The sequence below is a fragment of the Sus scrofa genome, chromosome 5, assembly GCF_054392235.1.
Source record: "Sus scrofa isolate SSC_HxYL_T2T_F1_AM1 chromosome 5, Sscrofa_HxYL_maternal_Yorkshire_Landrace_v2.0, whole genome shotgun sequence".
Lineage (NCBI taxonomy): Eukaryota > Metazoa > Chordata > Mammalia > Artiodactyla > Suidae > Sus > Sus scrofa.
In genome coordinates this window covers 33,485,424-33,498,392 of record NC_139387.1, presented here as the reverse complement: position 1 = coordinate 33,498,392, position 12,969 = coordinate 33,485,424, and the positions used below count along the sequence as shown (strand labels likewise).

General features: G+C 40.1%; 2 protein-coding genes and 1 long non-coding RNA gene across 3 annotated transcripts in view; 2 read left to right on the top strand and 1 right to left on the bottom strand.

The window, feature by feature from the left end:
* LOC146403307 (uncharacterized) overlaps nucleotides 1-12,969 on the top strand; it is an 897,172-nt gene that overhangs the window by 749,205 nt on the left and 134,998 nt on the right. The gene's annotated exons all lie outside the window — the stretch shown is intronic.
* The window catches only part of WIF1 (WNT inhibitory factor 1), a 93,471-nt gene that overhangs the window by 11,570 nt on the left and 68,932 nt on the right, over nucleotides 1-12,969 (top strand). The window lies entirely within an intron of this gene.
* Nucleotides 8,184-12,969, bottom strand: part of TBC1D30 (TBC1 domain family member 30) — a 318,685-nt gene continuing 313,899 nt past the window's right edge. Inside the window, exons 17-18 of the transcript XR_014803520.1 lie at nucleotides 11,289-11,498; nucleotides 8,184-10,175 (exon numbers count right to left, since the gene is read on the bottom strand). The gene's annotated coding sequence lies outside the window, so the exon portion shown is untranslated. The remainder of the gene's footprint in view (nucleotides 10,176-11,288; nucleotides 11,499-12,969) is intronic.

Here is a 12,969-nt window from a genome sequence, read left to right as displayed (position 1 = left end):
AAAGAGAGTTGTCAAAGTGCATTCTGGGAAAGACTGATGGTGACAGAGCCTGAGACTTGATGAGTAGAAGGGAGAATATTGGGAGCCAGGGAGGTGGGGAGATGGAGAGAGGAGGCTGGACATTTGGTTAAGGACCAGACAGAGAACACTCAAACCCATGAAAAAGTCACTTGATCCAATTCTCGTAAGAAAAGCAGTTTGGATTACCTCTAAACTCCTTCAAATTCTGAAATATTATGATTCTATCTTAAATATCATTAATCATTTAACATTAACTATAATTCTTCATGCAGACTGAAATATCTATTCTTTTAAATCAAGGCAGGCAGATTCTTCCTTCAAAATTGTCAGATTTAAAAAGATTCATCTCAGAATCCTGTATCTATTCTATGTGAGTAATAATAGTGAATATTTCTATACTCTGGATTGGGCACTGTCCCAACACTTTATAGATACTATCTCATCAGATCCTCACAACAATCCTGAGGTAGGTACTATTATTATTCAATTTATAGAAGAGGAAATGAGAGCCTAAGGAAGTCAAATTACTTGCCCCAGACTACACTACAGCTAAGAACACTTATGTACACATTGCTGTACTTCAGAGAGCTTTGTCATTCAAAAAAAAAAAAAAAAAAAGGCAATTCAAAGAACACGTACCAACGCTTATGTGCCCTAGGTTCTGAGAATACAAATTTTGATTGATCTAACTGCCTTCTAGGAATTCACCCACTGGAGGTGAAGACCAGGGCATCCATAAGGCAATCATAATAATTGTGGTAAGTGCTCAGGGCCAACATGTGCAGTTGGACAAGGTTTTTCACTGCTTAAGGGAATGCATCCAAAGCAGTAAGCTCAATTTGACCAAGCTGAAATCTGGCCCCTATTTCACATGTCAGGTCTTAAAGCCTGACATAGAGCTGCCTTTGCCCAGAGGGGACACTTCTGCCTAATTTGCACAGAGCCTTTACATGGGCTTAAATGCTCTAAGAAAAGTGCTATGGGAGCATAAAGCCAGAGGGTTTTTGCCACTGATCAGTGGCAGTTGCAGATTTGCAATTGCTTATTTCTGGAGTAGACATCACAGAAAAGGTAACATCTAAATGGGTCACAAAAAGTGTTTAGTAGGCAGAGAGTGGTCAAGGCCAGTGGATGGACCTTCTAGGTCTACTGAATGACCTGTTGGGGAGGCACACAGGATTGAGAATCATTGGTGTGGTTGGAGAATGACAGTGACTTCAAAGTGGTTAGGGTTTATGGAACAGATCTGAAAAATATAGATCTAAGAGGGAGTTCTCGTCACGGCTCAGCAGAAATGAATCTGACCAGCATCTGTGAGGACGCAGGTTCGATCCCTGGCCTTGCTCAGTGGGATAAGGATTCGGCCTCACCATAGCTGTGGTATAGGTTGCAGATGTGGCTTCTATCTGAGGTTGCTGTGGTATAGGCCGGCAGCTACAGCTCTGATTCAACCTCTAGCCTGTGTACCTCCATATGCTGCGGGGTTGGCCCTAAAAAGAAAAAAAAAAAAAAAAAGGACTTTCTAAAAAATAGTAAATATAAAGATCCAATAAATTAAAAGTATGGGAAAATACATATCATGCAAACACTGAAATGAAAGTTTGGTATGGTGATTAATATCAGATAAAGGAGATTTAAAAAGAAAAGAATATAGATCTAAGAAACTAAATTTGGGAAGATTACCATGACCTCTGTATGCCATAGTTGACCTGCCTTGTAGAAGGTGGGGAGCCATTGAAAGTTAAAAGTAGATGATAACATCACATCTGAATGAAGGATAACTTTGGTGGCAGATGGAGGGGGGGATGAGGTACCTGGCTGAGTACAGGAGCCAGTTGGAAAATTACTTAAGAGGTGACAAGGATGTGAATTCAGGGAGGCAATAGAGAGAGAGAGGAAGGAAAGAGGAAGATACCACTGAGAGAGCTCTTTCAGTATAATTGACAGGACTTACGGGATGTGGATATTGTAGAAATAGAGAGTAGAGGGTGACTCGGTTGGACAGATAGTTATGTCTTAACTGAGAAATTAATTACAGGAGCAAGAGCAGAACAATTCGAAGTACAGAGATGGTAGGATCCATTTGGAAGTTGCTGAACACAAATTTTCTGCCAAACATTTCGGGTGGCATAGTCGGGTATGCATTTGAAAAGTAGAGTCTAGAGCTAAGACATGAGGGATAGAACAAAAATACTATTTTGGAGGCTTTGGATTCTTCTCTTCCTCTCTCCTTCCTTCTTTTGACCTCAACTCCATAAATGTTTATTGAGGGCCTGCCTAATGCCAAAGCATGTGCTGAATGGTTTAAAAAAATGTAAACTGTGTATGATGCTTGCCTTCAAGGAGACTGTGATCTCCTATAGAGACAGATATGAACGAAAATAACAATAATACAATAGCAACCGTGTTATAAATGCAATATGAACAAGATGCTATGAAAGGACTGAAGAGGGAGCTTTAACTCTGTTGGGAGAGGAGTGAGTTATTAGCATAGGGTCCCTGCTATTCTTCAGGGTATAGCCTGAGACCTGAAAACTAAGACAGTGCATTTGGAACAGCCTTTCTGCTGAACTTGTGGCTTTTATGTACCTGAGATAATTTGGCCTAAAATATTTTGCCTCTCACTGGCGAGATATATATATATATATGAAATGAATGTCACAAATGTCACTAAACCACCAGGTGACAGAGTAAGTCAGCTCTCCCAAATTGAATGTCTGAAATTACTTTTAGGAAACTGTCTGTGGGACCTGAAGCTAGACCTGAATAATCCTCCAATGTAGGACTTGTTAGGATGCCTCATTTCCTAGAGCTAGTTCAGTACTGGTCATGGATGCACCACTGGAAGGGTTCACAAGACCAAGTAGGACATCTCCTACATAAGGCAATAACCAGACAGGTCCCCAAGAGCCTTGCAAGAGTACTCTGGTATGTGGCTTCAGAGTGCTTAGGGAAGTCATTCAATTCCTATCATTTGTAAGTTTAGTCAGTATTCCGATTTCCAGTTGGAATTTGATTAGGATTTGAGATCGTATTACATTGCTGCCACTTACAGCAGTAGCCAGCAGATGGCAATGTCAAAGTTACTTCTTTGTGTAATTTTCCACCTTAACATTTTCAAAAGCTGCGGGGGTGGCTCTCTGTCTAACAGACCCATTACTGTGACCTTTATGTAATCATCTCAGTAGACCATTAACATATTCATCAAGTAAGAAAACGACTTGCTCAAATTCAATGCTCCTGAAAACATTAAAACTCATAGGTTTGAGGACTCATCCTAAATAATTAAAAACATGAATTATTTCATTATACATCAGTTAGCTATTTCTTCCTTTTAAATAGTTGCTCAACCTCAGACAGAAGGCAAGCTTTAAGGTTATCTATGTTCATCCAGTTTTTTCTTTGCTTTCTCTGGCTACATCTTTAGATGTCCCGGAATAGCAGAATTGGAAGAGATCTCAGAGCTCATCCACCCCATGAATCCCAACCTTTTTTGAAGCATCTGTGAATCATGGTTGCTCAGACCCTAGTTGAACATGCTCTGTGGCAGGGAAGTTATTAAAGCAGATTTTGTTTAGTAACGTTGATTGTATCAATCATAGAAAGTTTTCTTCGTAATGGGCCCAAACCTGCCTTCCTGGTGTGACTTGACTATCCTAAGACGTGACCAGCCTGACTCACATTCAGAGAGTACTGCTTTGCATTTATACCCTAAAGTTTACTGACTTACCCTCTCCGTTGCTGCTGTGGGGCCTTTGGTTTGTTGACTCCTACTTTTTCCCTAGCAAAGAGTAGCTTTCTATGAGTTCTAGAAAAGGCTCTACCCATGCTCTCCTGGAGGGGATATGTCTTGACCTTTGCTGCTGCAGTGAGGCCCTGAGAGAAGACTGCTTCTTGAGTCCAGATTCAACCTCTCCATGCTCCCTAAACTTTAAAGACTCAAGGTGTCAAGCTGGGCCATATTTTCCACAGGCCTTACAGCCTCAGAGCAGCTTGGTATTCTGTGCAGAAGGGAGGTGTCTGCCCCTGTTGTCTGCCTGGCATTGAACTTTGTCACTTGGTACCTAACACAGCACGGCTTAAGATCCTGGACCTTGCATTTCCCGTTGTGGCTCAGTGGCTAACAAATCCGACTAAGAACCATGAGGTTGCGGGTTCAATCCCAGGCCTTGCTCAGTGGGCTAAGGATCTGGCGTAGCTGTGAGCTGTGGTGTGGGTTGAAGACGCGGCTCAGATCCCACGTTGCTGTGGCTCTGGCGTAGGCCGGTGGCTACAGCTCTGATTAGACCCCTAGCCTGGGAACCTCCATATGCTGCAGAAGCAGCTCAAGAAAAGGCAAAAAGGCAAAAAGACAAAAAAAAAAAAGACCCTGGACCTCAACTGAAGACACCAGTATTAAGTTCTGCAAGCCATGTCATGTAGAGAGACCTATCTTACAAGGTAAACATCAAATCATCTGAGTCAAGATCTAGTTCATATCCAAATAGAACTTGATCCTAGATTGGCTGAATGTATTTGGTTCCCAAAGTTTGATCATTAAACTTATCTTTATTGGATATCTGTGGGCTTAGGTTTGGAGAGTTATCATTGCATGTCCTGTGTTGTCTAGGGTTTGAAGAAACATTTACTTAATTGAGGGAGAGGATATAAATTGGTACAGCTCTCCTGAATTGAGGTAAGAGGTGGTTCTATCATTCTGCTAATAGAAGTGATACTTTTCTATGTTGCATTTAATAGTTGAACACACATTTTCATTTATATGATCTCATTAGGTTTCAGTCCTCCCAATCCCTAAGAAAAAACCATGCATTAATGAAACCATAGGTAACTAAATATGAGGAGTAACTATGATAAACTGCAGTGTGTGGCCTTCAGCCAAAAGTAAAATAATTCAAACCTAATGTCTAGTAGCTGTGTATCTTTCTGTAATGCACAGAACATTTGTGTTTGTGATTTTGTAGAACAGCTTCTGCCTTTCAATAAAAATAAACAAGGGTTCATGCAATAAATAAATTATGAGGAAACATTTTCAGTGGAAACTATAAGTGGGTTATCATTCCACCCCATAGTAAGCAAAGAAATAATTACCCTTCATCTGTTTTCTTATTTTGGTATTTCAGACATTTTTTTCCCATCAATTTCTTGAGAAACTCTGCATACTCAAGACTTTTCTAGAATGGTATTTACATGATTATGGAAAGTTGTTCCCCAATATAGAACAGGTTCAGTTTAAGAAAGCTTATTGAATCTGCTCTTTTGAGTGGGACATGGACTAGGGCGAGACAGGTGAGGCACCCAGGATGCTTGTTGAACCTAGGCATGAGTGCCTCTGTAAATGTGGGCTCTGGGTACCTTGCTTACCTGCCCCTAGTCCGGGTCCTCAACATTCTGACGAATACCATGTGTGATGTGTCAACTTGAGCAGGCCACCGGGTGCTCAGACTTCTGATCAAACATCATTCTTGGTGTATCTGTGAGGGCCTTTTGGGTGATGCTGACATTTGAATAGGTAAACTGAGGAGTGTGTGCCCCACATACATTGCATCAGTGTGGGTGGGCCTCATCCAAGCAGTTGAAGGCTTGACAAGAACAAAGAGGTTGACTCTCTCAGGAATAAGAGGGAACTTTTTCCCAACTGCCTTCAGACTGAAAGATTGGCCCTTCTTGGGACTTTAGCCTGCCTGCTTTCAGACTGGAACATAGAGCATGGATTGTCCTCATTCCCAGGCCTTCAGGACTCTGATTGGATGCTTCACCACTGGCTCTCCTTTATCTCCAACTTGCTGTCAGTCTTCCCAATTGTTTGAACCAATTCCTTATAATAAATCTATCTATATATTTATCCTCTTGCTTCCTTTTCTCTGGAGAACTCTGACTAATACATCTAGTTTTCTGTGCTAGCTACCTAACAGTGGGAGAAGTTACCATCAAAGAGAGGCAAATGGCAGCTTGGGCCAAATCTCGATCAGCTTACACTCTTGGGGCCTTGGTTTCTTCAAGTCCTAAAGGAAAATAATTCATTTACTTTTTGTAGTGGCAGCAAAATGCTGTGGCATAGTGTATACAAAGTACTTGACACATAGTAGACACTGAAAAAGTAAGGTCTTTTCTTCCCTTTGTATTAATGAGCTGTTAGTGCTAAGTGGGAGCCATGGGGCCAGAGGAAGGTAGCCCGCCAGATCCCAGGCGAGGGAGTGTGCTGGCAGGATGCCCAGATTCCACTCCAAGTGACGGGCGTCCCACTCTCTGAACTCCGGGTGTCACACTGAGCTGGCCTTGGGAGACCTGGCTTCTGGCCCGGCTCCCACACCATTTATCCGGGACCTCAGACAAGTATTTCATTTTCTTTCTCATCTGTAAAATAAGCGGGTTCCTTTCAGGTCTAAAATGTCTGTGATTTATTATATTCGTCATTACCATCTCCTCCATTGTTCTTGGTTTTGTGTTTGAATTCAAATCACAAGAAGTAAAACAGTTTGGATGATTAATTGTAACAAAAAATTAACTTGGAGCAGAATTAACTTTTCAAAATCTTTTTTGCCTTACTAATGTTAATCACATCTACAAAAATCTATTTGACAACCTTTTTCTGGTTTTCCTATTGGCTTGGTTTTAGTCCCTTCAATTTGGAGTTAAACTCTGAGGCATGCAAGACAGGATAGCTAAATTACTAATATTTAAGACCCTGAAATTATAGCATCTTTCTAGATAATCATAGCATCCATCCCTGCCTTGACTCTTTACAAAGAACCAAGGAATCAGCTCTGAGATCTTGTCTCTGTTACAAATTGAGATTTTTTTTTTCATTGTGAACTGTCTTTGTAGTACTTATAACTTGCAAAACCCATTACTCATTCAGGAACATAAACTGGACTTCATTAGCGTTTGTAGTACTTAATTTCCTGGGTACAACCATTTCTTTTTTATGAATCCTTACAGAGTTTTAAGTTCATTACTTTTTTCCATTATAAACTTGTACACTTCTAAAAATTTTTGGAAAATACAGAAGAAGAGAAGAATGGCGGGGGGGAGTCATATGTGGTTAACTTATATTAAGCAATGTTAGAATTTTGGTATTTTTTTATCTAGTTTTTTCCACTGAAGTAATAATTTGTGTCCTTTTTTGTTGTTTGCTTAAGGACAGTGAGGCAGTTTCCCATGTTATGAACACTCATTCTCTGCTTATTTAAACATTCTTCTATTTTGGTTATGTCTTTATTTATTTATTTTTTTTAGGGCCACACTGACAGCACATGGAGGTTCCCAGGCTAGGGGTTGGATCAGAGCTCTAGCTGCTGGCCTACACCGCAGCCACACCAACGTGGGATCAGAGCTGCGTCTGTGATCTACATCACAGCTCATGGCAACACCACATCTTTAACCTACTGAGCAAGGCCAGGGATCAAGCCTACGTCCTCATGGATACTAGTCGGGTTTGTAACCACTGCACCACAATGGAAATTCCGATTATGTCTTAGATAGTTTTTCACTATATAAATAACACTTTGAAAAGCAACTTAATGCATAAGTTTTTTTCATATTAGGGTGAATGATATTAATAATAGTTCCTTAGGACTGAGTTCCACAAGTAGAATTTCTGAGTCAAAGCACCTGTTCATTGTACAGGCTCTTGGCACAAATGCTATTGTGGAATGGCTTGTAATGGCTACTCCATATTTGCACAGGATTATGGAAGGGTGTCGTTTTCAGTATCTTTTTGTTTCTTGTTTCTAGGCTTATTTCTAAACCTCCAAATGAAGCTTTCCAAATGGTACTGATGGTTGTTGATTTGTGCCTGCATTTTGCTAAGGTCTGATGAGCTTATCTCAGTAGGAATTTCATACTGTAGGGGGCAGTGGGGGATCAGTAAGCGGCTCTCCTTTTCCATACAGGGATGTTAAATCGGCCAAGGTAAAAAGCTCTGCATAGATATGGGAACTAATTATGAAAATAAGACTCTTCACATGAATATTAATTATAAATTATACTGCTAGTCAACAAATCCAAAAACTTGTGGGAGATTTCTAAAGAATAAAACAGGCACTTCCTTTTTAACATAGCAACAAAACACATTTTCTACTAATTTTAAGTGAATATGAATAAATGTGGAGTTTCTCTACATGTTTCAGGTACATATGTAGATATATATTTATCCACAAACATTTTGAAGTAACAGTAATTGGAACCTTTTATTTTTGCATGAATACACTTTACAATTTTTAAAAAATATATTAAGTGATTTATTCTCCCAACACTCAGTGGTGTAATTTCCTCCCTTTTGACAGGAACGAAGCAGAGCAAGAATAGCAAGTAGATGAGCTTCAAAGCCTAGAGTGTTATTGTCATCAGTGGCTAGAAGATAGCATTTTTTAAGAGGAAGAAGGTTATATTTGCTACATTTATCAAAATCGGGGAATTCCTATGGGTGTTCTGTAAGAGGAAGGACAAATTAGTTTGCTAATCAGAGCTGTACATCCAAGTGGATGGAAGGAGAAAGAGTAAAAGAGTATTTCAGAGAAAGTACTCAGGCAATGAAAGAGCTGGTTTCACTTGATCCAGCAGTCTTGAACTCTGCATTTTAGCCTTTGAAGTGTCTGTTAACTTCTGCTGAATTTACTCTCTGTGGAATAAAATGTTCAGGGGGGAAATAAAGCCTGGTAGGTAGACTCAAATTATTGTTTATAAACTTCTGGCTTCTCTGCTGCCGAGCATCTTCTGCAGCCACTTCAAAGGCAGGAGCTCTCACATCCTTCTTTGAGTGAGATCTCCTGCCGTGAACACGTGGTGAACAGAGGGGAAATGGGCAGGTCTGTCGGAGGGAAATCCTTCTCAACCATCTCGTTGGCTAGCTCCAAGTAACCTCCTCAAGTGGTTATCAGAATGTATCTCTGCACTTTGAAAACATCAGATATTGATAAAGAGGCATGCATGCAAGGATATTTGTGCTGCCAAATGCCAGGTTTGCACATGCTTCCGAGAAGCTGACTCTGCCAAATAATGAGTCTTAGGTCACTAAGAGCCCAGAACTAATATGCTGAGACTTTAACATTGAGAACTAACTCTTTATTGATCCCAATTCTCTAGCTAGTCATCTATGCAGAATGACCTATATTCTTCCCTAAATCTCGGGAGTCTATAGGTTAAACTTTGGAAGAATTTGTCAATTCTCCACTTAGAATTGTAAACTCTTAGAAGGAATCTTAGAGTTTCCTCCCAACATCTTATTTTTTCATTTGAGAAAAAAATCAGAGACCGGAGAAGATGACTGATTTTCTGAGGATCATAGAGAAAGTTAGCCACAGAGCTGGCAAAAGAGCACACAATTTATAGCAGCCAAAGCAGAGCTTTCTCCCCTGTTGTAGTCTGAAACTTCAAGCTATGAGAAGGTGCAGCATAAACACATCACAATTCAATGGTCCCATAAAATGTGGAAGAATCGAATTGCCTACAGTGTTTCTCCCAGAGTGGAGTTGACAAGTCTTTTGACCTGTTCTTGTGTTATCCAGCCCGGTAAATACACACACTCCCTCTCCCTCCCTCTCCCTCCCTCTCCCTCCCTCTCCCTCCCTTCCTCTCCCCCTCACTCACATTCACTCACTCTCATATTTTAATGTTCAATTTGGGGATGGTACCTGGATGGGGTGATTATAGGCACTGTTCAGCTCTGGCCATGGTATGTTTCACCCGCACAGTGCCTAGGACATGGTAGACATTTAATAGTGGTCATCCCCCAGATCTTAGGCTCATATCAATGTGAGTTTTTCTCCTTTAATTTCAGTGTTAGCACAATGGAAATGTTTGGTGGTGTGGTATCCTGGGAAGGATGCTGGCATATCCCTGATTGGATGGAAATATAACCTCTATGGCCTTCAGTTGCCCCACATGATGATCTAGAATTTTTCCAGCTCTAAAATGTCCTATTCTACAGTTTACCTTGGAGGGGTTTTGTGAAGGTCTATTTACAAAGCTCTCTGAGATCCTGAGTTGTGGAAATTCCAACAGCCTTGAAAGGAATGACAGATACTGATTTTTCAGTGAGAGTTGGAAGGTACCTAATAGTCAGATAATATATATCTTTAAAAATAGCACTGTTTTTACAAGACTTTGAAAAGTTGGCCTGGGTTCATAGATTGGCTTTGTCTTTTGTCCATCGCCTAAGGAGGAAGAAAGATATTATGTTAGTACAACGTGTACTGACCCTTATGTTGTGTTGTTCTTCTCTTAATTTGTTTTAGAATGTTGGCTCTTTCTTGGGGATAAGTTCTTTCCCCCAGAATCTACCAGTCTTAGAATTACAATCCCTCTCCCTTTCCTTCCTTCTTTAATTTTTTTTTTCTTTTTAGGGCCACACCCATGGCATATGCAAGTTCCCAGGCTAGGAGTTGAATCAGAGCTACAGCTGTTAGCCTATGCCACAGCCACAGCAACGTGGATCCATCCTGCATCTGCAACCTGCACCATAGCTCACAGCAACACCGGATCTCAGACCCACTGAGTGAGGCCAGGGATCAAATCCACATCCTCATGGATATGAGTAGGGTTTGTTTCTGCTGCTCAACAATGGGAATACCTCCTTCCTTCTTTCATTTAATTAACATGATTTCCCCTGATAGAACTAGAACTTCTGTTACTTTAATTTCATCTGATAATATCAACCAAAGTGACATGGCACACCAAAGAAAATTGAGGGAAGGAGTTCCTGCTGTGGCACAGTGGGTTAAGAATCTGGGTGCCGTAGCCCGGGTCACTGTGGAGACTTGAGTTTGATCCCTGGCCTGGCACAGTGGGTTAAGGATCTGGCGTTGTCACAGCTTCAGCATAGGTTGCAGCTCAGATTCAGTCCCTGACTCAGGAACTTCCATATGCCGCAGGTAGAGCCATTAAAAAAAATAATAAACGAAAACACCAGAGGCAGAAATACATAGGAGATAATACCATGGTGAGTTCTTTCTTTTTAAAGCAGATAGAGTCTGGGAAATACTTACTTTGGGGGAAGGAGGTAACTCAAGAAATAAATGTTACATAAGAATTTGTGTTTTTTGTTGTTGTTTTTAGAACAAAGTGATTTTGGAGGGATCAGAAAGAATGATACAAGAGTAGCATGAACAAATGATAAAGTCTGGGGATGGAAAAAGTCAAAACAAGAAGTAGACAGTGCACCAGTTCAGAGTGGGAGGAGTAGGGAGGAAATGTTGACAAGCAGGGTGCTTGTGAATGAAGAGACCAATTATAGAGTAGTAGAGCTGGAAGGGATGTCAACCTCTTACCGGAAGCATGCAGGGCAAATCTTTAAGAATCTTCTGTAAGAACTCAGCCATCATTTTAGCTATCCAGACTCTCATCACGTTGATGGCCCACACTTTATATCCATCCAGAATCTTACTTGCTGCAAAGAAATCTTCCCTCTCTTTGTTGTACCTTTAAGGACTTGAGAACAGCCATGTAGCATAAATTTGCTGACATCGGAGACTGGCTTTCTAGAATGATATGTTAAAAAAAAAAAAAGGCACCTACTAAGAATAATAGACAAAAATGAAATTAGAAAAGTAATCAATCTGAATTCTTAATTTTCAAAAACAGTCCTTCATAAATAATTTTATATGGTTTTAATCTTTTGATATGCTTCTCTGAATCCCTCAGATTCATTTATATCATTTAGAATAGATATTAGTATATCTAATGCATGGCATAGATATAATTAATAAGGATTAATACAATTAATGAGGATTTTACCCACAATAAGTTTCATAATCAGGTTAACTCTTTTCATACAGCATAAAGTTACTCAGATTCAGGTTGTGATAAACTATGATTTTCCAGATTGATTTGCCTAATTTCAGTTGCTCCATTGTGCTTCACTGGTTGGCATATTTTATCCTAGTTTTAAAAGTGTGTATTTTAGTTAAGATTTGGATACTTCTGTCATCCAGAGTATTAAAATCTACTTGTTTGAGAAAGTCTACAGCTTTTGTGAGCAAATTCACTTTTTGTTTGTAAAAGTCACTAATAAGAATATCTGGTAAGTTGGTTTTCTAAAATTAATCTGAATGAAATACCATCCAGAATGCAGACCAGGCTGACAGAGATTTATGCTTTGAGTGTGGATCTTAATTTGATTGCCGAGCCAAGCTTTTGCATAGCAAAGGAAGCCATTAAAAAAAAAAAAGAGAGAGACAACTTACAGAATGGGAGAAATAGTTTTGAACGATGCAACTGATTGCTGAGCCATCCCATGGAAGGTATAAAGACAGGACATCCCAGTTGTGGGAAGGAATCAAGAGTGATTTTGAAATAGAGGTAGACTCTCCGTTGCGTCATATCTTCTCTTTAGAGGAAGGACAGTTGTTTAGGCAAGCACTTTTCGTGTCTTGTGACTCTGTTGATGTCTCAGTTATTCTTTTAAGTGTTAAAAGAGGCATGGGGAGTTCCCTGGTGGCTCAGCAGGTCAAGGATATGGAGTTGTCACTGCTGTGGGTCAGATCACTGCTGTGGTAGGGGTTCAATCCCTGGCCTGGGAATTTCCCCATGCTGCAGGCATGGCTGAAAAAAAAGAAAACAGATACTGATGCTGACTAGTCTATAATTTCCAGAGCCATCTGGTTTTTGTTTGTTTGTTTGTTTGTTTGTTTTTTCCTAAATACAGGAGACCCATTTCTCAGTGCTTTTTAATTTCCACATGTTCACACAAATCATGATTCAGATTATACAGGCTCTTACTGGTCTGTTTCTTTTGCTTTTTATGTAAACTGCTATCCTCTGTCACAATTGGGGACCAAAATCAGCTCACTGATGCTTTCTTTAAAAACAGTTAAATCAAGGATGTTAAAAGCTTGATCCTTTTCCCCTTTGGTGTTAGTAGTCGTCTTTGATCATCCCTTTGTGTGTGTGCACATGCGCATGTGCACGGTATTTGAATTTATGTCTAAAATGAAGTTGGACCATTGAAAA